We start from the raw sequence: 22,770 nt of genomic DNA on the forward strand, positions 1-22,770 counted from the left end.
ATTTTGGGCTGCGACAGATGTTTAGCTGTGTTTTGTAGAAGGATGTTTGTTCCTAGTGCAACAAATGTCTTATCCTTGTACAGTAAGTGCCCTACATATGAACATTCAAATTATGAACTTTCACGTTCACGCATGTTCAATCACATCAGTTAGATTACATGTCCACACTACATTATCACGTGTGTGCAGCTTGCATACCAGGATGTCGGAAGCAAGCGTAAAAACAGTGGAGATGACGCTGGTATTGCTAAAAGGCGAGAAGCAATAATGATGGAGACAAAAGTGAAAATAATTGAGAGAATGGAGAGAGAGGTGAAAATAAAGAGATTACTTGTTCTTTTAACATGAATCGTTGAACAGTTGTCACAATTATAAAGAACAAGGACCATAGAACTTGATCATGGAGATCATGGAGCATTTTAAACTGTGTATAGCCAATTGTTTTAGTATCCTAGTACCTCGACCTGGTTGGAATTACAAACAAATTGGTCTTGCGAATGACCTTTCAATGACCTTATAAGTATTTCAGCTACAAAAAGATTATTACTAGTGTGTTTTTTTTAATTTTTGTATTAGAAAATTAGAAAAAAAAGATTATGTATTAGAAAATTAGCTCTCTCTGGTTGTATGCTAAAGCTACACTCAAACACTCAAATTTGAGCTACACTCTAATTTCTACTTACAAGAAATGTTTCATATTTCTTCTTCTACTCCCTCACCTCTCATTTCTACCTCAAACTCTTAATTATCTCATCACCACAGAGTATTGAATTGTGTCATGTTGTTCTTGTTTTCTCATTTGCACATACACTTTGTCTCTTTTGTATCGGAATTTAATAGTTTTCTGTTAATTTAAAATGTCAATGTGTCTTGTCTCATCTAGTCAGCTAATTAGGTTTCTTAGTTAGCTAGTAAGTTTTGTTAATTTATGTTGTATGTAGCACCTTGGTTCAGAAGAACTGAACTGTATATGGTTAAAATAACTACTTGGAAGCCTACTTGACTTGACTTGAACAGTAAATAAAGTCCCTGTCAGCATACCCAATGCATTAATGTTAAATTTAGTAAATAACCCTGAACAAACTGGCAGAATTGGCACAGTTAATTTAGTAAAATTTGTATTCTAAATCCCAGCCGTAGCGCCATCCTTATTAATATTGAATGAGGGGAATCCGCTGGTGGAAGTTTAAAACGTTATGAGAACTTGAATGATAAGAGGAAGATGGTCATGGTTTGTCCAAGAGCATCTTTCTGCTCTTCCAGACACATTTTGGTGTCTTATTAATTATGCTGTGTTGTTGGTCTGAACAGTGATGTCCTTTGTGTATATGTTGCATCACATGTGGTCATCAACTGTCGTCAATCGTCAACTGTGAGGAACTTGCAACTGCAATTGATTGCAGTTGGCATTTTTACATCTACTACGCGACACATACGTGCCAGGCCTCTCAAAATACAACACACATGTGAGCTCCATCTCTGGCCGCTGTAATCAGAATGCTGGGTGCTTACTGGCTCAATGACACTGAGACGTACTTGTACCAAATGACGAGTATTTATTTATTTTTTAATATTATCGGGTAATTCGGTGGGTGCGTTAAAAGTATCAATTAAGTGCTATACCAAGCCCTATGTGGAAGACAGCTAAAATAAATATCCTGTGTCTTTGTTATCTATAACACTTTCACACTTTATTTTTACATTTCGAGCAAAGGCGTTGGTGGAAAAATGTCAGTATTGAATTCAAGGTATCAGATCAGCATCTACGCTGACAATAAAACCCAGGGTAAACCCAGGAATAACATTTGATCTTGCAGCCCTTTGGGAATTAGTTCAAATCCTTTGTACCCAGTCAAGGGTTTAAACAAAAATACATTTATTTGCTAGTGTGGATGAGCTATGGGTTACTCCTACTAGGTTAGGTTTATTTCTGCTTAGTACAGTGGTGTGAAAAACTATTTGCCTGATTTCTTATTCTTTTGCATGTTTGTCACACTTAAATGTTTCTGCTCATCAAAAACGATTAACTATTAGTCAAAAATAACATAATTGAACACAAAATGCAGTTTTTAAATGAAGGTTTACGTTATTAAGGGAGAAAAAAAAACCTCCTAATCTACATGGCCCTGTGTAAAAAAGTGCTTGCCCCCTTGTTAAAAAATAACTTGACTGTGGTTTATCACACCTGAGTTCAATTTCTGTAGTCACCCCCAGGCCTGTTTACTGCCACACCTGTTTCAATCAAGAAATCACTTAAATAGGAGCTACCTGACACAGAGAAGTAGACCAAAAGCACCTCAAAAGCTAGACATCATGCCAAGATCCAAAGAAATTCAGGAACAAATGAGAACAAAAGTAATTGAGATCTATCAGTCTGGTAAAGGTTATAAAGCCATTTCTAAAGCTTTGGGGCTCCAGCGAACCACAGTGAGAGCCATTATCCACAAATGGCAAAAATATGGAACAGTGGTGAACCCAGCAGTGGCCGGCCGACCAAAATTACACCAAGAGCGCAGAGACAACTAATCGGAGAGGCCACAAAAGACCCCAGGACAACATCTAAAGAACTGCAGGCCTCACTTGCCTCAATTAAGGTCAGTGTTCACGACTTCACCATAAGAAAGAGACTGGGCAAAAACGGCCTGCATGGCAGATTTCCAAAGCACAAACCACTTTTAAGCAAAAAGAACATTAAGGCTTGTCTCAATTTTGCTAAAAAACATCTCAATGATTGCCAAGAGTTTTGGGAAAATACCTTGTGGACCGACGAGACAAAAGTTGACCTTTTTGGAAGGTGCGTGTCCCGTTACATCTGGCGTAAAAATAACACAGCAAATATGGTGGTGGTAGTGTGATGGTCTGGGGTTGTTTTGCTGCTTCACGACCTGGAAGGCTTGCTGTGATAGATGGAACCATAAATTCTACTGTCTACCAAAAAATCCTGAAGTAGAATGTCCGGCCATCTGTTCGTCAACTCAAGCTGAAGCGATCTTGGGTGCTGCAGCAGGACAATGACCCAAAACACACCAGCAAATCCACCTCTGAATGGCTAAAGAAAAACAAAATGAAGACTTTGGAGTGGCCTAGTCAAAGTCCTGACCTGAATCCTATTGAGATGTTGTGGCATGACCTTAAAAAGGCGGTTCATGCTAGAAAACCCTCAAATAAAGCTGAATTACAACAATTCTGCAAAGATGAGTGGGCCAAAATTCCTCCAGAGCGCTGTAAAAGACTCGTTGCAAGTTATCGCAAACGCTTGATTGCAGTTATTGCTGCTAAGGGTGGCCCAACCAGTTATTAGGTTCAGGGGGCAATTACTTTTTCACACAGGCCATGAAGGTTTGGATTTTTTTTCTCCCTAAATGATAAAAACCATCCTTTAAAACTGCATTTTGTGTTTACTTGTGTTATCTTTGACTAATAGTTAAATGTGTTTGATAATCAGAAACATTTTGTGTGACAAACATGCAAAAGAATAAGAAATCAGGAAGGAGGCAAATAGTTTTTCACACCACTGTATATTATTTTGCAAGTGGCTTCTCTTCTCTCGGGTTAATTTACTTTAATAAATCTAGTGGTGCATTCAGCCTCTCTTTTTCATTACACTTTCTATTCTTTCTCTCCCCTTCTCACTTTTTCTCGTATATGGATGAAGAAAGAAGGTGTAACCTTTTAGTGTTTAGGAGGAACCTGTTGCTCAGCTGAGCTAAATCACAGAAATACAGAGTGGCAGGAAGGGAGGGAGAATGATAAAGAAAAAAGAAGAAAAGAAAAAAAGCAAAGCCTGTCATGTTGACCTTGTCTGGCTGCCAGGCACAGTTGGGAGAAGTAGCATTGAGCATCAGCCTTGCTTTGAGAAAACAGGCACCCAGGGTGAGAGAAGTTGGAGACCACAGAAAACGACACAGCTGACACCTCCATGGAAGAAAAAAGAGAACACAGGCATGGTTAAAGGAGAATGTGAGTTTGCCTGAATGTGAAGGTGAGGCTACAGTCTCTGCTCAAAGAGACAGCAAGTAGTAATTTAGAGCTAGGCAAGAGCTGGAGCCTTGAATGTCCCTGTCTTCTCCAGAATAATGGCTTGTTTGCAGGTATCTTTCTAAGAGGAATACAGTATCATCTTAATTCAATCTGTACACATTAAAGAAACGATTCTTTTTATCTTCTCTATCATGTACCACCACAGGTTGAAAGGTATGGTTCTATTAGGCAGCATTACAGTAAGTCCCCGACCTACGAACGGGTTCCGTTCTGGGGGCACATGCACAAATCAAGTTTGTTCGTAAGTTTGACAAAGAAAGTCTTATACGCATAAGACTTTCTTTGTCAAACTTACGAACAAACCCGATTGACACAAATATACAATGTTAAGAATAAAATAAACAAAAACACAGGTTTCACTGGTTCCGCATTATACCCTTGCGAGGCTGCGCCTTGAAATCGCTTGAAAATTCTTACACTAATGAGCCATCACTCTGGAACAGGGTAAATCTAGAGTCATCTGACCACATGACCTTTTTTCAATCCTCCACAGTCCATTCTTTATGCTCTGTAGCAGTTTTCTAGTGCAAATTGCAAATGTGAATGTTGAATGTGGTGGTTTTTTTAATTGTTAATAAACAAAAATTGATTGTGATTTTTTTTTTTAGTTATTGTAAAAGTAATTGAAGTGACTTTTCTCACAAATTATCTTTTATTTATTATCTATTACTCCCAAGTATCTATGTTCTGACTACTGTTTTTGAAAACCATATCATGGAGTATAGACTTTTGAACTTTGTACTCTGAATATGCTGAACACACTGTTACCTATATTCCAGTGTAATCCAACCATGGGTGATCCTTTGGCACAGAGAAACAGAAAATGGGTGAAATCATCTCCATAAAAATTAAACCAAAGCGCTTACACAAATGTCCAGTCATATTTTCTTTGTTTAAAATTCCACTGACATGACTTGAACAGTGAGACTAATTTCTTTTAGATCAATTTTTCAAATGGCTATGATTTTTGTAACCTTTAAAATCTGCACACACCAATTTACAATAATTAATACAAAAAGTTTTAGAATAAAACAAATGGACATTATTATGATGCTTTCGTCCAGCTATTTTTCCATTGAGTATAAAGATCCTCCTGACTGTCATTTTAAAAGCTTGCTCCATCTTATTCTTTAGGATAAAGTTTTTGTTCTGTAATGGTGCCTATGGGAAACCAATTCAGTCTGCCGTTCTCAGCCTATTTAGACTCCAAGCTCTGTTATTGCAGGCTAGAGTGTGTGGATTGCATCACTGGCTCTAGAGGGAGGCTGCAAGAACTAGTTCAGAGCATGGGAGAGCAAAAAAGAGAGAGAGAGACAGAGAGAAACAGACAGAGGGAGAGAGAGAGAAAGAACTCTCAGCGAGGGAGGAACTGACTTGTGAAATTCCAGCATTTTAAGTCTGGGGCTGTGGAGGAGGTTGTAGTTTGCCTGATGATTATGGTGAATGTTTGAAAGCTTAGTCAGAAATGACTGAATGTTTCCAAAAAAAGCAAAAAAAAAAAAAAAAAGTTGGTTGCTTAACTGCTTTTCTAAAGATGTGAATTGTTGTTTACGATAAAGATAATGTTGAAGATTTTCTAGTATTGTTTTATAGGGTAAGGGCTAGTATGTGCTTTCACATACACATAAAGTTAGCTACTGCTGCTTATGTTACTTCAAAAAGCAGCTTGACCACACTTGGAGAAAAGGGCTGACTGCAATCCTGTGCATAAACGAGCTCTCACATTCTCAATATTGGCTAGAAACTTTCTAATTGCTTGAGGAGAAAGTACCTTTATTCTTCCCATGCAGAGATAAGGCTACAGGGGTGGCTGTTGGAATCACCCAGTTTTTTTGGGGGGTTTAGACCATATATCATGTCCAGAATTGAATCTTCTTGCATTCATGGTCTTCAAATAAACCTTTTAACATGGCATTACATGGTAAAAAGCTGCTGTGGTTCCAATGTTCTACCATAGCTTGAGTGTGAACCCCAGAATTTAGGGTTGCCTAATAATGTAAACTGTACACAGAGAAGGGTCATGTACAATGAGTTCAATTAGAATTGTGTTGTGAGGAGTAAAAATGCATGCACCAGTATTCAGCATTCCCGCACAGCTGCACATTAGACAGGCATGTGACTTGGGAATGGAGAAGAGGTGTATCTCAGATGCACATGACTTTGGCCATGAAAATAAGCTGTATTTAAGCCACTGAAAGATTGTTGTTCTTTAATTTGATTCAGTTAAACTTGATTCAGATAGTGCGTTTAATAGACAGATGGATTACAAATATTATACTTCGAATCTAATCCGCGGTTCTGAGTGGTGGATTTAATCATTTTTCGGATCAGCAAGCAAGTAAACAAACAAATTACTTTTAAATCAAGAAAGCTTTACCCATGGTCTTGAATAAAAACAATGTTCAAGATTTCAAATGTTTAAATAAATTTCGTATATTTTGTTGATCCTTTTGTGTAATGGACATTGTTACAAGGCAGCTTCGCAAATATCTTCATCTAGATATTGATTTAGCTTTATCCTTAATGAGTGTAGATTCACTGATCCTTTGAACTACTGGTTTTAATCCTCTGGTATGATTCTGATTCTGTGGCTCTCATGCCCTAAGCAACAGGAAAAGTGCTTACTCCATCATCTATAGATTGCAGCCAGGTACATTCATCTGTAAAGAAGTTTAGGGAGCAAATTGTCCATACTTTCACAAGCATATCTCCAGAGTCTGCGAGCTCACATAGCTACCCCTTTCCTCCTCCATTGATTTCCTGAGGCATTGTGTTCTGTACGTCATTAAAACTGTGACTTCTTCACGGTTTAATGACATAATGTTATTCTCTGGTGAAAGCGCGTGTGGAATGATAACATTGCAGGTGACATGAAAAAGGAAAAGCCCCCCGCCTTGTGTTAATGCTTATTTAGGCTAAATAAGATTAAGAAATCAGTATTTGGTGAATGAAGCATATGCACAGGCTGTAATTATGGCATTTTTTTCCCCTTCTCCTCCGTTTTAAAACCATAGTGACGTTTCGCGAACTTTGCATATATCGCAGAGTTATTGTCAAGCATATTTCTCCTTCATCCATCTTGGCTAGTGAGTAGTGCATTTAAGTATGCACAATGTTTCAGATGGTCTGGCAAGTATAAATAATTGAATTGAATATGGGTCATAGTTGAAAGAATGTGTAAACAGACGGTCAAAAAAATCAGATATAGGCAACACATCAGAATTGGGCATCGAGACCTGCCAGGTAAACTGGGCTTTTTATTGAAAAATTTATCTAAGTTAAGCTTTGAGGAAACAAGGATTTAACATTACATTAGCCTTGTTTCCTTGCTGGATGACGGATTACCACAAATCTTTTTTCTTTGTCAGTGGAAACATGATAAAACTGCCTTCCAGGTTTCTGACCTTGCAGGTTATGTCATTTTCATTTACATCAATTGTCTGGTATTGTAAAACCATAGACTCACTGCCAAGACTGACCTTATATCAGGTCTGATACCAATCAAAGCGACATTAGGCAATCATGGGCATTTGTGAGCCATCCAACTAGAGGGGCTGAATAGCACTTCCTTTGAGTATGTTATGCAACTTTGCATGAGCTGCAGTTTAAAAAGATGTGGTTTGGGTGGCTTTATATTCATAATATTATTTTCATGCATGTATTTATGTATCTTAGCTTGTCCAATTCATTTTAAACAGGTAAAAATGGCTATAATTCCTACATCAATAATGCAATTTTTTTGGTTAAACCACCTTCAAGCGATTCCATTAATTTCTTCATTTACCATTATGGTAGTGCTCAAAGGCAAGATTTCAAGATAGACCCAATGAACAAGTACACATTTTATGTTACAAATTCTCAGATGATTCTTATAGCATTTTATGTGTTGTGCATGCAATTCCGTGATATCTGTGAATGATTCTATAACATGATAGGTAAGTAGTAATTAAGTGAGAAAGTCTCGACCTGAACCTTAGTCTGCAGGCAGGTTGGGTTACGTAATGCTCATTCAATTCAATTGTTTTATTTGTATAGCGCTTTTAACAATTGTCATTTTCGCAAAGCAGCTTTACACAATCAGAAGAATTATTTAAGTCTGTATGGAATGTAAGTGTGCATGAATCAAGATGAGCAGATCGTCCCTGGTGAGCAAGCCACGGACAGTGGCAAGGAAAAACTCCCCGAGATGGTAATAGGAAGAAACCTTGAGAGGAACCAGACTCAACAGGGAACCCATCCTCATTTGGGTGAAACAGAAAGCAGGAATTGGTCTGCATTTATACAGTGTGTTAGGTGGCAGCCAGTTCAGCTATAACAGTTGATGTTTGTTAATGTAAATATGGAGACCAGGTAGTTATTGGAGACAATTGCAATTTTGAACTATCGAGCAACCGCAGCCAAGTCAAGTCCTCAGAGAAACAGTTGTCAACATTAGTTGAGGCCAGAACCGTCTTTATGGTGAAGTGAAATCATCCACAGACACCAGACGCATTCCAAAGAGACACACTGGGCATCCATGCGACGAAATCTCCAACCAAAAGCGGGGCACCAGGATGGGTCATACAGGAGGGCAGAGGGAGTCAGGATCACTGGCAGCTCAGGAACGACATGTGTAGCCCGACAGAAAGAGGGGGAGATAGGGAAGAGAGAGAGGGGGAGAGAGAACAGAAGAGGGGAGAGCAGGCGAGGAGACATAACAGTTAGGTATGGTCGCAGTCACATAATATATAATGTGAATGTATATTTAGTGTAGAGTGCAGCAAAGATTTCGGCAGGACTAACTATAACAGCATAACTAAAAGGGGAGAGCCAGAAGGAAACACAGACATGAGGGCTCCCTGAGATGTAAAGCAAACAATCACTTCACCGTCAACAAACCTGAGTGATCAATGAGAGTGGGGAAGACAGCATCTAAACATACCAGTTCACCATAATACTCTACGTCCATGAGTCCCCTAGATCTGCCCCTTTACCCAAGATAAATCTATTTATTAAATTGCTTGATTAAATTAATAGGTTTTTAGCCTTGACTAAAACAATGAGACTGTGTCTGAGTCCCGAAAATTATTTGGAAGACTGTTCCATAATTTTGGGGCTTTGTAAGAAAATGCTCTGCCCCCAGCTGTAGTTTTCATAATACACAGTACTGACAAGCAGCCTGTTTATTGAATCATTTACAGGAAAAATAAAACTAATAAAGAGACTTGAAAAAAGTGCCAGAAGTGTTTATTAAACAGCACACATGAACACTGAACATATCAATGGCATACAAATTAGCCATCTATCTGTAAACTTTAAAACAGGAACTTAAATTTTTCAATTTTAATAACAAAAAAATATTAAACCATGTAAAAAAATAAAGTTTCAATTTAGTATTTCTGAAAACTCAGAAAAAATAAAAATAGCAGCTGACTTATTGCAGCTGGCCCATGTGATGAATGAGTATTTGAAAACACTCACCTCATTCACTCACTTATTCAGACAGAGACAGGATTTATTTTTTTTCCTTTCTCGTTTCTTTTTAGAGAGAAACCCAAAATGACTCGATAAAACGATAGGTCTTCTGAGAAAAGTTTTCTCAGGCGAATGGAGCGAACGGGAGGTAGCGGTAGCTACAATTCCCATCAGCTCAGGCATGGCCATCATCCTTTGCGGTCTGTTGTCGCTACAGATCCAGTAATGCGGAAATGGCGGGTGCTGCTATTAGCGGCGAAGGAGAAGAGATGGAAAGAGTAATTAACCATTACGGGTTTTAAATCGGATGTGCGCATTACTGGATTTGTAGCGACAACAGATCGCAAAGGATGATGACCACGCCTGGGCTGATGGGAATTGTAGTTACCACTACCTCCCGTTCGCTCCATTCGCCTGAGAAAATTTATCGTTTTATCGAGTCATGCGACCACGGTAGTATCGAAAAATTTATTGCGTTACGACGGTATTTACAATACCGTTACATCCCTAGTTCTTCTGCATCATTTAGCGACAGTATATTTTTTATCTTGGCAATATTTCTGAGGTGAAAGAATGCTATCCTGGTAATATTATCTACATGTGCTTCAAATGAAAGGCTGGAATCTATAATCATACCGAGGTCTTTTACTCTTGCACTCGATGGAACAGAAAGGCCATCTAAAGTTACAGTGTGATCTAAAATATTACTTCTAGCTGAATGCGATCCTATGACTAGAACTTCTGTGTTATCAGAATTAAGCATAAGGAACTTGATTAGCATCCAATCTCTTATGTCCTGCACACATTGCTCAACTTTAGTAAGCTGGTTTTTCTCATCTGGTTTTGCTGAGACATGTAACTGTGTGTCGTCAGCATAACAATGAAAACTAATATAATGTTTATGGATTAGGTTGCCTAGAGGAAGCATGTATAGGGAAAAAGCAGTGGGCCTAAAACTGAACCTTGTGGAACACCAAACTCCACTAGAGAGCATGCAGAATAATCACCATTTAAGTCTACATACTGATAATGATTGGTCAAATAGGATCTAAGCCAGGAGAGGGATGTACCCTTAATTCCTACTACATTTTCTCATCTGTGAAAAAGAATCCCATGATCAATGTTGTCAAACGCTGCACTGAGGTCGGGTAACACAAGCATAGTTACACAACCCTGATCAGAGGCCAATAGGAGGTAATTTACTACTTTAACGAGTGCTGTTTCTGTGCTGTAATGAGGCCTAAATCCTGACTGATACAGTTCATGGAACAGTTTCTATGTAGATATGAGCATAGCTGTTTCTATGTAGATATGAGCATAGCTGCTCTGCTACTATCTTTTCGAGAATCTTAGAGGTAAGCGGGAGGTTTGATATTGGCCTGTAATTGGACAGCTGACAGGGGTCAAGGTCAGGTTCTTTAATAATCGGTTTAATAACTGCTAATTTAAAAGATTTTGGAACATGCCCAATGCTGAGTGAAAAATTAATTATTCTCAACAGTGGTTCTGTTATTGCTGGTACTATCTGTTTAAGAAAATGTGTCGGTATAGAATCTAATATGCAAGTATGAATTTGCAGAAGAGATGACTGAAATTAGTTCATTCTCTTCAAGGGGAGTAAAGTTTTCTAGGTTCCGATCTGACATAAATTAGTTTATTATCTGCATCAATTGCATTGCCTGGTTTTAAAGCCTCAATTTTATGCCTGATATTTACAATTTTATTATTAAAATAGTTCATAAAGTCCTCACTATTGCACAATGTTGTTGTGGAGATTTCTGAAGTGGTCTTATTTCTATTTAATTTGGCTACGGTATTAAATAAAAAATCTAGGATTATTTTTATTTTCTTTAAGAGTGGAGAGATACATTGATCTAGCTACACTAAGAGCTTTTCTATAGTTAAGGATGCTCTCCTTTCATGCTATTTGAAAGACTAATAATTTAGTTTGACGACATTTACATTCTAATTTTCGAGCTGTCTGTTTTAAAGTACGTGTGTGGTCGTTATAGCAAGGAGCGAGTTTCTTATCTCTAATCATTTTTCTTTTAACTGCAGCTACATTATCTAAGGTATAACAGAACGTCGAGCCTAAATATTCAGTTGCCTGATTGAGTTTTATGGGGTCAGATGGTGATCCAATCAAAGTTGTTAACTCTGGGAGATTACTGATAAAACTCTGTGTGGTATTTGATGTGAATGTACGTTTACTACGGTAACATGCATACATTATCACTATAACACACTTTAATAGAGACAAGATAGTGATCTGGTATAACTTCAGACAATGGAATTGTGAATAAATTTCTTATGCTTAATCCGAAAGATATTATTAAATCTAAAGTGTGACCTGCTTTATGAGTGACTACACACTGATTTACTCCCACTGAGTCCAGTATGGACATAAATGCTCTACGCAGAGGGTCTTCTGAATTCTTAAAAAGAATATTAAAATCTCCAGCAATTAACGCTTTGTCTACAAAAACGACTAGGTTTGAGAGGAAATCGCTAAGAAATTCAGAATACGGCCCTGAAGGTCGGTAAATGATGATTATCGGGTGTGCAAAAACTTTAGAGCAAATATTCTGTGGAATGATGAGACAAAAGTTGAACATTTTGTGGGTCCATCTGTTACATATGGTGTAAAAACAGCATTTCATAAAAAGAACATCAAACCAACAGTAAAACATGGTGGTGGTAGTGTGATGATCTTGGGCTGCTTTGCAGTTTCGGGACCTTGATGACTTGTCATAATTAATGAAATCATAAATTCTGCGCTGTACCAGAAAATCATGAAGGAGAATGTCTGGCCATCAGTTTGTGACCTCCAGATCAAGCGCACTTGTGTTATTGTAACAGGCGGTTGCCTAGTTACGGGAGTTGTGGGACCTAATTAGGCAAATTCAATAAAAGAAGAAGAGAGGCTGGGCTAAGTAACAGCAACCATATCACAGCCAGATGCTAAAGCTAAAAGCTACACGCTATATATTTACATTTAGGCATTTGGCAGACACTCTTATCCAGAGCGACTTACATTTTTATCTCATTACACATCTGAGCAGTTGAGGGTTAAGGGCCTTGTTTAAGGGCCCAACAGTGGCAACTTGGTGGTTGTGGGGTTTGAACCTGGGATCTTTTGAACCATAGTCCAATGCCTTAACCACTGAGCTACCCCCTTGTTATTTATGTTATGAACCCAAATACGGGATATACTTGTCCTTGTGTGTGCTTGCCGTAAACTCATGGCGCTCCTCCTGCTGTGATCATGCTGGAGGTTTTTTTTGTCCTTGTTTTGTTTGTGTTTGTGTGTTTCCCAGGAGCTAGTGTATGTCGGCTGTTTCCCGAGATTAAACACGTCAGCGGCTGTGTGCACGTGGTCCCGAATTCTCGGCCACTGAATTGCTATTAAAGGGACGTCACTCGTGGAGGACGTCGGGCACAGAGTAGGCCGTTTCTTGGATCGTGTATTATTTGGTTGGACTGGGTGTTGGGAATAGCAAGGACTCTTAACCCCGCTAAGCCAACAGACCCTGTGTGTGTATATGGGTGTGTGAAATATGAGATGTACGAATGGTGTAATTTATGGCACTGTATTAAATGTATATACATGATTACAATACAATTTAGATCTCTGGTGGTCCTTACTCAACCCTGATTTCTGCTAACGGCTAGCTATTGTTTAAAATAAATAGAAGCAATTTTGTTAGAGTGGCGCCCAATGTGGGGCCATCAGAGTTTATATATATTGTGTGTATTTTACATTTATGCATGGTTATTGGTGCTGTTACCTAGCCAGCCTTCTCTTATACCATCTTACACTCCGCAAAACACTGACTCAAGGGTTTCACTAATCACATTGTTTATTGAAAGGTAAATTGGGGCGAGTCCGATACACGAACTGGGGAAGGGTTGGTAGCTCACAATTTCACAACAGGCCCTTTCGTGACGCCTTGTAAGCCCATTCAAGACGAGGGTCCACAAGGTGACGATGGGTAGAGCAACCGATTACTGATGAAGAGCTGCCTTCACCTCCTTCTCCCGTCGATGCTGAAGACGACCAAAGCCTCATTTCCATGGTGCTAACAGCCCACTTCGGTCAGATAGAGATGGCTTTGCAGGCGCTGGAAGACAAGCTCACCCAGCAAATGGATGAGCTTTCGGATCAGGTGGGTGAGCTGCAACGCATCCACAACACAGGGGTATTAACATTCCAACATAAACTGGAGAATGCCCAGGTGGAGATTCAGCGACTGTGTCAGACAGTGAAGCAGCAGTGTGAGAAGCAGTTGAACAACGTAGGCCATTCTATGGTGGAGTGCATGAAGAGGCGAGACTCACAGTTAAAAGCCACGATGAGTGCGCAACTGGTCGCTACCTCTACTCCTCTTCCTCCCTCTCCTAGTAGCTGCTCACGCCCTCCTACTTCCAAACCACCTGTAAAGCAAGTCTCCCTGTATGTGGCCAACCCATTGCCCCAAGTGTCTAATGCCACCAACTCCGCCATCTCCAGCTTGGTAAGCAACGCCTCCCTGTCTAAAGAACATAAATATCAGTTGCAGGAGCTATTGATAGTAGTGCTGGGCGATATGGAAAAATCATTTTATATCACGATAACGATATATATCACAATGTACCACCCACAATAAAGTACGTTTTCAGTTATTTTCTGAAAAGTTTGACAAAAATATCATTGCATACTTTTTTTTGCAACTTTATTTTGAAGTGACATTTAACTGAACTGTCACAAATGAGAAAAATACATTTTAGTTTAGCAATATAAATGTATCAACTGACAGATGTGGTGGAGGTAGAGCTACAGTAGCCTTCACATTTTTTTATCCACATCATAGTTATTTAAATAGTATTATCAAAATAACTTTATTTAAAAGAAAATAATTTTAAAATGCACAACCATTTCAAGTTTTGCGTCGGGCGCGGAAACAGTCTTTTGGCAGAGTTTGCACATGACTGTCTTCTGCTCCGTGTCAGAGCTCTTAAAGCCAAAATGCAACCAAATCACCGACATACCCCCACGTTTCTGTAAAAGTACTTCTTGGGCTGCTGCCTGCATAGCAGTTTCAGTTTGTTGCGACTCCGGGCATTCATCTTCAACCTCTTGCGTCTCCATCTTCAAGCACTCACGAGTTAACTAGCGTAAAGCATGTCGTAAAGCATGTCGCAACAAAGTAAAGCGTCATGTCGCAAAACCACAAGTTCGAAAAAGTTCATTTTTATTCTTGATTATCCTATCTTTATCATACATTTGACATAGCCTATTTAATGCAATATTTTCTTTAGTAATTGATAAAATTAGGTTAGAAACGATAGAAACGATAAAAGAGAAATAGACACTTTTCTATCGTCCCCACGATATATATCGTCATATCGCCGAGCACTAGTTGTTAGTCCAGTCAAAAAAAGGCATACCCTGTTCCTGTCTACAAACAGCAAATTGTGGAGGAAGAGGTCGCCAAGATGCTGGAAGCAGGTATTATCAGGCCATCCACCTCGCCGTGGGCTGCCTCGGTTGTGCTGGTGGGTAAAAGAGACGGTGGAACCCATTTTTGTGTGGACTTCAGAGCCCTCAACAGCAAAACACCGCTGGACGGCTTCCCCATGCCCCAGGTCCACGAAATCCTGGAAGCGCTCTATGGGGCTGCCGTATTCAGCTCTCTGGATCTGCGCAGAGGCTATTGGCAGGTGGAAATGCATCCAGATAGCATCCCCAAAACAGCCTTTGTTACCAAGAACAACCAATACAATAAAGAATGTACGAGCGACGTTTCGGAGGCTCATGACCTCTGTTTTAGCTGAGGCTCTTAGAAAATATTGCTTCGTCTAAATAGATGACATTGTTGTGTCAATGATGTTGTTGTCTACTCGAAAAATACCATTTCTCACCTTGACCATCTCCGACAGGTATTCTCCCTCCTCGAAGCTGCTGGCCTCACACTCAATCTAAAAAAGTGCAACCTCTGTCAGTCATCTCTCTCTTTTCTGGGGCACATTATTTCAGCTAAAGGCATAAGAATGGAAGTAGCCAAAGAAGCAGCGATTCAGTCTTACCCTGGTTCCTGCAAGCTGAAGGAGCTTCAGTGCTTCCTAGGGCTGGCTGGTTGGTACCACCAGTTCATATCCTATTTTTCAGAGTGTGCTGCTTCTTTAAACGCTCTGAAGAAGAAAGGAGCCAAGTGGGTGTAAACCCTTGAATGCCAGTTAGCCTTTGAAGATCTGAGAGCGGCTCTGCAACACACACCGGTTTTAACAGCTCCAGACCTAGGTGCAGTACTCGCGTAGGAGCACGAGGATGCGGACATGCGATCGCCTACGCCTCCCTGCTGCTGCACAGACCTGAAACCAGGTATTCGGCAACAGAAAAGGAACGTCTGGCGGTAGTGTGGGCAGTGGAGAAATGGCGTCAGTATCTGGAAGAAAAGGCATTTTCTGTCATCACAGACCATGCTGCTTTGACGTGGGTTTTTAATCAGCCAAACCCCTCCTTACGCCTAACTCGTTGGGTGCTCAGACTGCAGGCATTCAAGTTCGTGGTTCAGTACCAGAAGGGGCAGTGCAACACCGTACCTGATTCCCTGTCACGGCGCTGGCAGGAAGAAACTACAAATGCCCATCTGGCGGTACACCAAGGCAACGATCTGCAGTGGGGTCTGCCATGTAACTGGGGGAAGTAAGAGAAGGCCCAGAAGGCAGATGAAGCACTTCATGCACTGTGGAGGGAGGCAAAGCTAGATCCTGATGTTAAGAAAATACAGTATTTCGTAATAAACCAATTCCCGTTTCGTCAGATCCCTAAGCAAGATGGATTTAGTTTCCTTTAGCTGGTCATTCCAGCATCGAATGAATAGTAGTGAGTTTGTTACAGGGCAATGATCAGAAACACACAAACAGGTTCGCCTCATGGGTCAAAAAATTACAGACTTAAGTCTGATTGAGATTTTAAAACAGGCTGTTCATGCTAGAAAACCCTGCGTTATGGCTAAATTAAAACAATTCAGAAAAGAAGAGTAAGACAAAATTCCTCCATAGTGATGTAAAATACTTATCACTAATGCTTGATTGCAGTTGTTGCTGCCAATGGTGGGACAACCAGTTACAGTGAAACCTCGGATTGCGAGTAACGTGGCAAAAGATTTTTAATAAAATTTGACTTGGAAAATGAACAAGTCTTGGTTTACGAGTGCTAAATATCATGTATCACGCATCAAGCATGCGCATCTTTTTTTTTGATGCAGAGCGTCACGTGATCACAACTAAGCCAACGTTTTTTCTCTCTCTTGCGCTCCGGAATTGTGGGTAATCTCCTGTCCCCCTGCCTGGTCTAAGTGCGCGTCTCTTACTGGTATAATCAACGTCCGTCCATGCGTGTATTGTTTGATAAAGCACTGTGACCACGTGTGTGTGCGCGTAAAACATCTTTTATTTTGTGTCTGTTTGAGTGTGTGTACAGCGCGCGTGTAAAGCCAAAGCAAGTCTCATTAGAGATGGTAAAAAAAAAATTTCTTTCTCTTTATCAGCCTTCTTTTTTGTGTCTGTGCGCATGCGTCATTGGACACCGTGCCCCACACACACACAGACTTGCACACTTTCTCTCTGCTCTACACAGAAACACCGCTCTGTAAAGGTAAAGTGCAGGTTAATTTGTTTTATTTTTACTTTATAGCAGTGATTCCTTAGTGTGTTGCTCAATCAAGTGTCATTAGAGAGATTACTTGTTTATTTTTCCAATAAAACAAAAGACGAGAAGGGGAGGAGGGGCTCCTTACTTTAGCTTCACACACACACACACACACACACACACACACACGAATTATGTATTATCTTTATGTATATTACAAGGTTATCTTTTGTAATATTACAATTTCATTATTGAAGTATGAAAAATATGCACACACAAATGTGCAATCTGAGTCAACAGTTACACAAAAACAGGTCAACGTGTGCTTGGGACAAGTTACTTACTCATATGTTCTGCCTTGATAACAGGTGTGTCTTGCAGTTCTGTTGTAAAATTGCTTGTCTTCATAACATAAGGACCGCATTCAGCATATTACAGTTTTGTTTATAAATCTGTTTATACTATTCTCTGTGAATATCATATAAACTAGCACAGTAAGGACTTTTCCCATCTTGTCCATTCTGTTTTCACTTCCTGTCCCCAATGGGGATGTGATGCATCATGATAGTCATGTGATTGCAGACGACCTATTAGACATAGCTTCTGTCCCTGGCTTTAACCAGGCATGGTCCAGCCTCTTTTCCAAGTCAAATGAGGTCAGGCTGTGTTTCATAAGCCTTCACTATGTTTGTTGGGAGGTCCTGAAATGCCAAGTCTAAAGACTCTGGCATCTGTATTTGCTGCCGCACACACCTTGAACCCACAAGTGGCGTGAAGTCTGGTGGAAAAAATCTGTTAATTTATCCTATCCTATTTTACAAAGCTGCTGATGGAGTAAGGGAATAATAGTTGTGGGTAATTAAACGTTTTCTTCTTAGTTGTTGTCTTCATTTACAGTGTTTGTAGGAGGCATCCTATTTTTTGTCAGAATCTAAATTATTTTGTTCTAATTTTAATAGTTAATGCCTTTTAATATTATTTCTTGAGTCTCATCATTACGTCTAATGACTTCACAGGTAGTTCTGGTCAGGTAGTGCAGCGCACTCGGGTTTTTATTTATAAACTCTATAAGAAATTCCTTAGTGTCTGAGACATCTGGCTTAGGGCCATCTTCAGCCTTGTAAGAGGCTTCCTGTTTCAATCCCCTTCACAGCACTTTTCATTTTCTCCGTCTCTTGTTGTTTCCAACACTTTTCTATCCATTTCACTTCCCCTTTTGCTATTTGAGATCACACAACTCACTTAGCAGGTGACTGCTCTTGGCCATATTTGTATTGGAACCATCAGCAGTTTACTTGGGTTAGCTGGGCTCTTTGTGCTTTGCTGTCTACCTTTTTCTGAGGTTGTTTTTGGGCAGGGGTTATAGTTAATAATTAAAAACACTACAGATAACACTATAATAGTTACTTTAATCTTTCAGGCAAAAAAATTGGTGGATATAGCTTGTCTCGATGTCCAGTGTGTTTTCTACAAACTATACAATAAAATAAAAAAATCTAGGAGAGGGATGGATGAGGAGAAAGTAGCAAGGATTGGACAAGAAAGTCATAGAGAGATGTAAGAGTGAAGTGAACAGAAATGGGGGATGATGGAGAAAAAGAGGGAGAGAAGTAGAGAGGCCCTGTGGAGGCAGAGTGGAAACTAACATTTCCTGTCTGAAAATGCAGTTGGCAAAGGCAGAGGGGAGCAAAAAAAAAACCCCTCAGCTTTTGGTGTGTAAGTGTGTGTGTGTGGAGGTGGAGTCGGAGCCAGTCTGCCTTAAGAGAGAGAAGAAAAAAAAGAGAAAAGTAGACAAAAATGAGGGAAGGAAATAAAATGACAACAAAAGAGCAAGAAAAAAAGGTAGACTAGCATTTAAGTGTGCACAAATAGCCTTATTTTTCCCTCTGTGAATTTCCAGAAAAAAAAACAAATATAGTTTACTCACAGTGTATCACTAATTGTACACAATAAAGGTCAGCATTTGTAAATGATGCTAAAATAGTACCTATAAGCACTTATAATTGAGTCTGAGGCCATGCCCATGCGTAGCTGGGTAAAAACAGATTTTTATATGTGGTTTTGGCCTGTCATCCACAAGCAAACGCAGTTTTGGTCATTGAAAACTGAGCTTTTGGAAATCTCCGTTTTCAGTTGTGTTGTGTGGACAGGGGAAACAGAGATAATGGCTTGTTGTAATGTCACCTTGTGTGCCGTGATGTCATTGTCTGTGTGCTAGTCTCCTTGATTTGACGTCAGCTTTGTTTATTAGGATATTTTGTGCAATAGTGGACCTTACATATAGTAAACCAGTGACTGTGTTAATGTTGCGTACTGTCCTTTTTACATGCGTGTACATACCAGCGCAGTTACTCACACATTACGTTAACGAACAGAGGTGCCTAAATGTACTATGAAGCTTCCTGCTGCTTTATACAAATCTTTGACGACGCAGACCCCGCAGACAGAGAAGGCAATATGGGACGAGACCCAGTCAGATTCTACACGGCAGAATCGGTAATGACACTTTGTCTAGGCTTCTGATTGGCCCCTTGTTGATTAGGGATGCTCCTAACTGAACAGGGTGTTTTTTTGCTTTTTTTAATGTAGACAAAGATATTTTCAAAACACAGGTTGTGTGTACAGAATTATTTAAAAAATGAAGTCTCTGTTTATGAAAAAAATACCCAGCTACATGTGGACATGGCCTAAGGGATGCTGTCTTATCTGTTCCTGCCTAATCCAAAAGTCAAAAGAGAGCAAAACGCATAGTATTACCTAGAAATAAATAGTGTAAAAACCCCAGTCTTACTTATTCTCCAACATTAGATGCTAAGGGGAGAGCATCTAGATTTGATTCTGCACAGTAAGCCCCTCAGAGACATACCCATTTAGTTTCAGTGCATTCAATACATTGATATTCTTTTTAGAAGAGGTGTCTTATTCTAGATGAGAGCGATATACACACAGGAACAGTTAAATTTTTTTCACTGGAACCCAGCTGATTTAAGCTGCTGCATATACCAGACATGACCATGTAAGTAATGTGTAGTAATGAATGAATGTTAAAAAGAAACATTAGTAAGAACAATTAGCTTTAGACTACTCTCACAGTATATGTACAGTGGTTACCCAATTGGAATGTGGTTTACCTTCAAAGGGCGGAATTCCAGTGTACTTGTTTAAAGTCCCTAGGGCGCGTCACATCGCCTCACTCACATGCCACTCTCCTATTCTCCACCACATCACATACTTCCCGGACCTCGGACTAAACTCCGCGCCTTGCTTTTATAATGCAGAGCAAGCCAGAGATCATATTAACGTTAATTATTGCCAGCTGGCACAAATAGGCGGCTCCGTCCCTTTGCCGCCTATTCACGGGGCCTACGAACTGAGCGAGTGGCGATAGTAGATTTGGGCGCACGCCCATCACAGGCGCACCTCGTGACAAATCATCATAATTTTCATTAAGAGTAAATAATGACCCCCGTTGTGCTGTACCACCGCTGGCAAAACCTTATGAAATACAAGTTAAACATTAAACGAATATACAAACCTAGGGATGCACCGAAATGAAAATTCTGGGCCGAAAACGAAACCGAAATTTTTGGATGCACTTGGCCGAAAACCGATACCGAAACCGAAAATGGCTTCATTAAAAAACATGTTTAAAATATTTTCTTTTTGTTTGTATTAAAAAAACTACAAATTAATTAAGCAATCAAACTTTTATTAATAATAAATAACAGTAATAAGGCTGTTTCACAATAACAAAACTTGCTTCCAAGTGCTTCCGAACCGCCGACATACTCCGTGTTTGATGCGTAATGACAGCGCGAACGAGACGGGAGGATGGGAGAGGCGTGGCGACAATTTCGGCTTTTATTTTCGGCGCTTTCTTACGTTTCGGCCGAAACCAATAATGCTATTTCGGCCGAAAATTTTCGCCGCCCGAAATTTCGGTGCATCCCTATACAAAACTTTATGCCTGCGGTTAAGCGCTGATTAGACTACGTAGGAAAGTAGAGAGGAGGATCACGATGCTCAACATCCTGAGGCCCAAACCCCATTTAAACTAAATTAAATATTGTAAGTAAATAACAATAGCCCACGTTTAGAAAAGCATTTTTTTTTAGATTATAAAAATAATCCTGCATCTGTTTTAGGTGTTCCAGCTGCCACTGTTCTTGTGGCTCTGTCGGGGTGAATCATTTAGTAACAAGTCTGTAAATTTCCATGTAAAACAGGTACATTTGTATGAATAAATTGATATGATGAGCTATTGATCAGTAAGTTATGTAATCGTCATTAGCACGTCCCTCCCCCAAATAGAGCAGCAATGAGCATTTATGCGTGTGTATGGGGAGACGCATGCGTGAGAGTTTGTTCTGTGTGTGTGTGAGTTAAGTCTGGGTCTGAGTGAGAGGGGCAGAATACCGTTCTGATTCTGTTTGTTGTTTTGGCGTGGCTGTGGCCGACAAGAGCCAAGTTAATAAAACTTTGTGGTTTTTGTACTTGTGGTGTGGTTCCTATAGTGGTGAGTGCTACAATATTTTAACTATTAATTTGACTATTTTAGCTATTACTGTATGGAGCGATATCCCGGACAATATTCAATAGGAATTGTGCGTTTCCCATATGTGGACGCACAGAGTGTGCCATAATTTAAATGCACTTGCAAACTTTGCATTACCGTTTGCTGTTTCGCACACTGACTGCGAAATTTCAAATACTAATGCAAATGAACTTTTCTTTTTTTATTTCCCATGTCTTACAAGTCATGAGCCTGCCATATTTATATAGCAAAATCAATGATCACGTTTGCTTTTTTACTTTCTCTGCGTCGCGCGTCAAGTCGGACAAAATTCAAATGCAATCGCTAATCCATTTGCAATTGCATTTCCAACACGTTACACGGAAACCTGTCAATCAGCGTCAGGGGCGGGTCTATACTGTGGGGTGGGATTGTGTGGGGAGTGACGTCAACTCGCAGTCACCGACCAAGAGGGGGAATTTTAGCAATGGAAGTGAACCGAGATTCTCATTTGTTTATCAAGAAATAAACACACAAAAATGACAAATTGCATACAGTGAAACCTCGGATTACAAGTACAGTGAAACGGTTTACGAGTGTTCCGCAAGACGAGCAAAGGTTTTTAATTAATTTTGACTTGGAAAACGAGCATTGTCTTGGTTTACGAGCACCGAGCATCATGTATTTATGCATTCACTTCTTGATTTGATGCCGAGCGTCACGTGATCACAACTGAGCCAACGTTTTTTCTCTCTCTTGCGCTGCGGGTAATCATCTCCCCTGCTGGGTCTTAGTGCTCGTCTTTTACTGGTATAATCAACTCTCTCACCTTTACTGTCAGTGTTTGAGTGTTTGTGTTGTGTGTGCGGTGTCAAATTACGCACACGCACACACATAACACACACTCAGCAGCGCAGGAGAGAAAAAAAAACACACAGCGCCTGTGCACATAAATGAAAACACTTGTCTGTCAAGATTTATTTTTCCTTTTTTTAAGGTAACGTGCAGGTAAATTCTTTTTTTTTACTTTAAATTTTATGTTAATTATTTTTATGTATTAATTTTTTTGGGCTGTGGAACAAATTATTTTAATTTTCATTATTTGTTACGGGAACTTTGATTTACGAGT

At 39.7% G+C, this 22,770-nt stretch overlaps 1 protein-coding gene across 2 annotated transcripts in view; it reads left to right on the top strand.

Moving 5' to 3' along the window:
- The window catches only part of glis2b (GLIS family zinc finger 2b), a 69,875-nt gene that overhangs the window by 8,460 nt on the left and 38,645 nt on the right, over positions 1 to 22,770 (top strand). The window lies entirely within an intron of this gene.

Source organism: Clarias gariepinus, chromosome 16, assembly GCF_024256425.1.
Source record: "Clarias gariepinus isolate MV-2021 ecotype Netherlands chromosome 16, CGAR_prim_01v2, whole genome shotgun sequence".
Classification (NCBI taxonomy): domain Eukaryota; kingdom Metazoa; phylum Chordata; class Actinopteri; order Siluriformes; family Clariidae; genus Clarias; species Clarias gariepinus.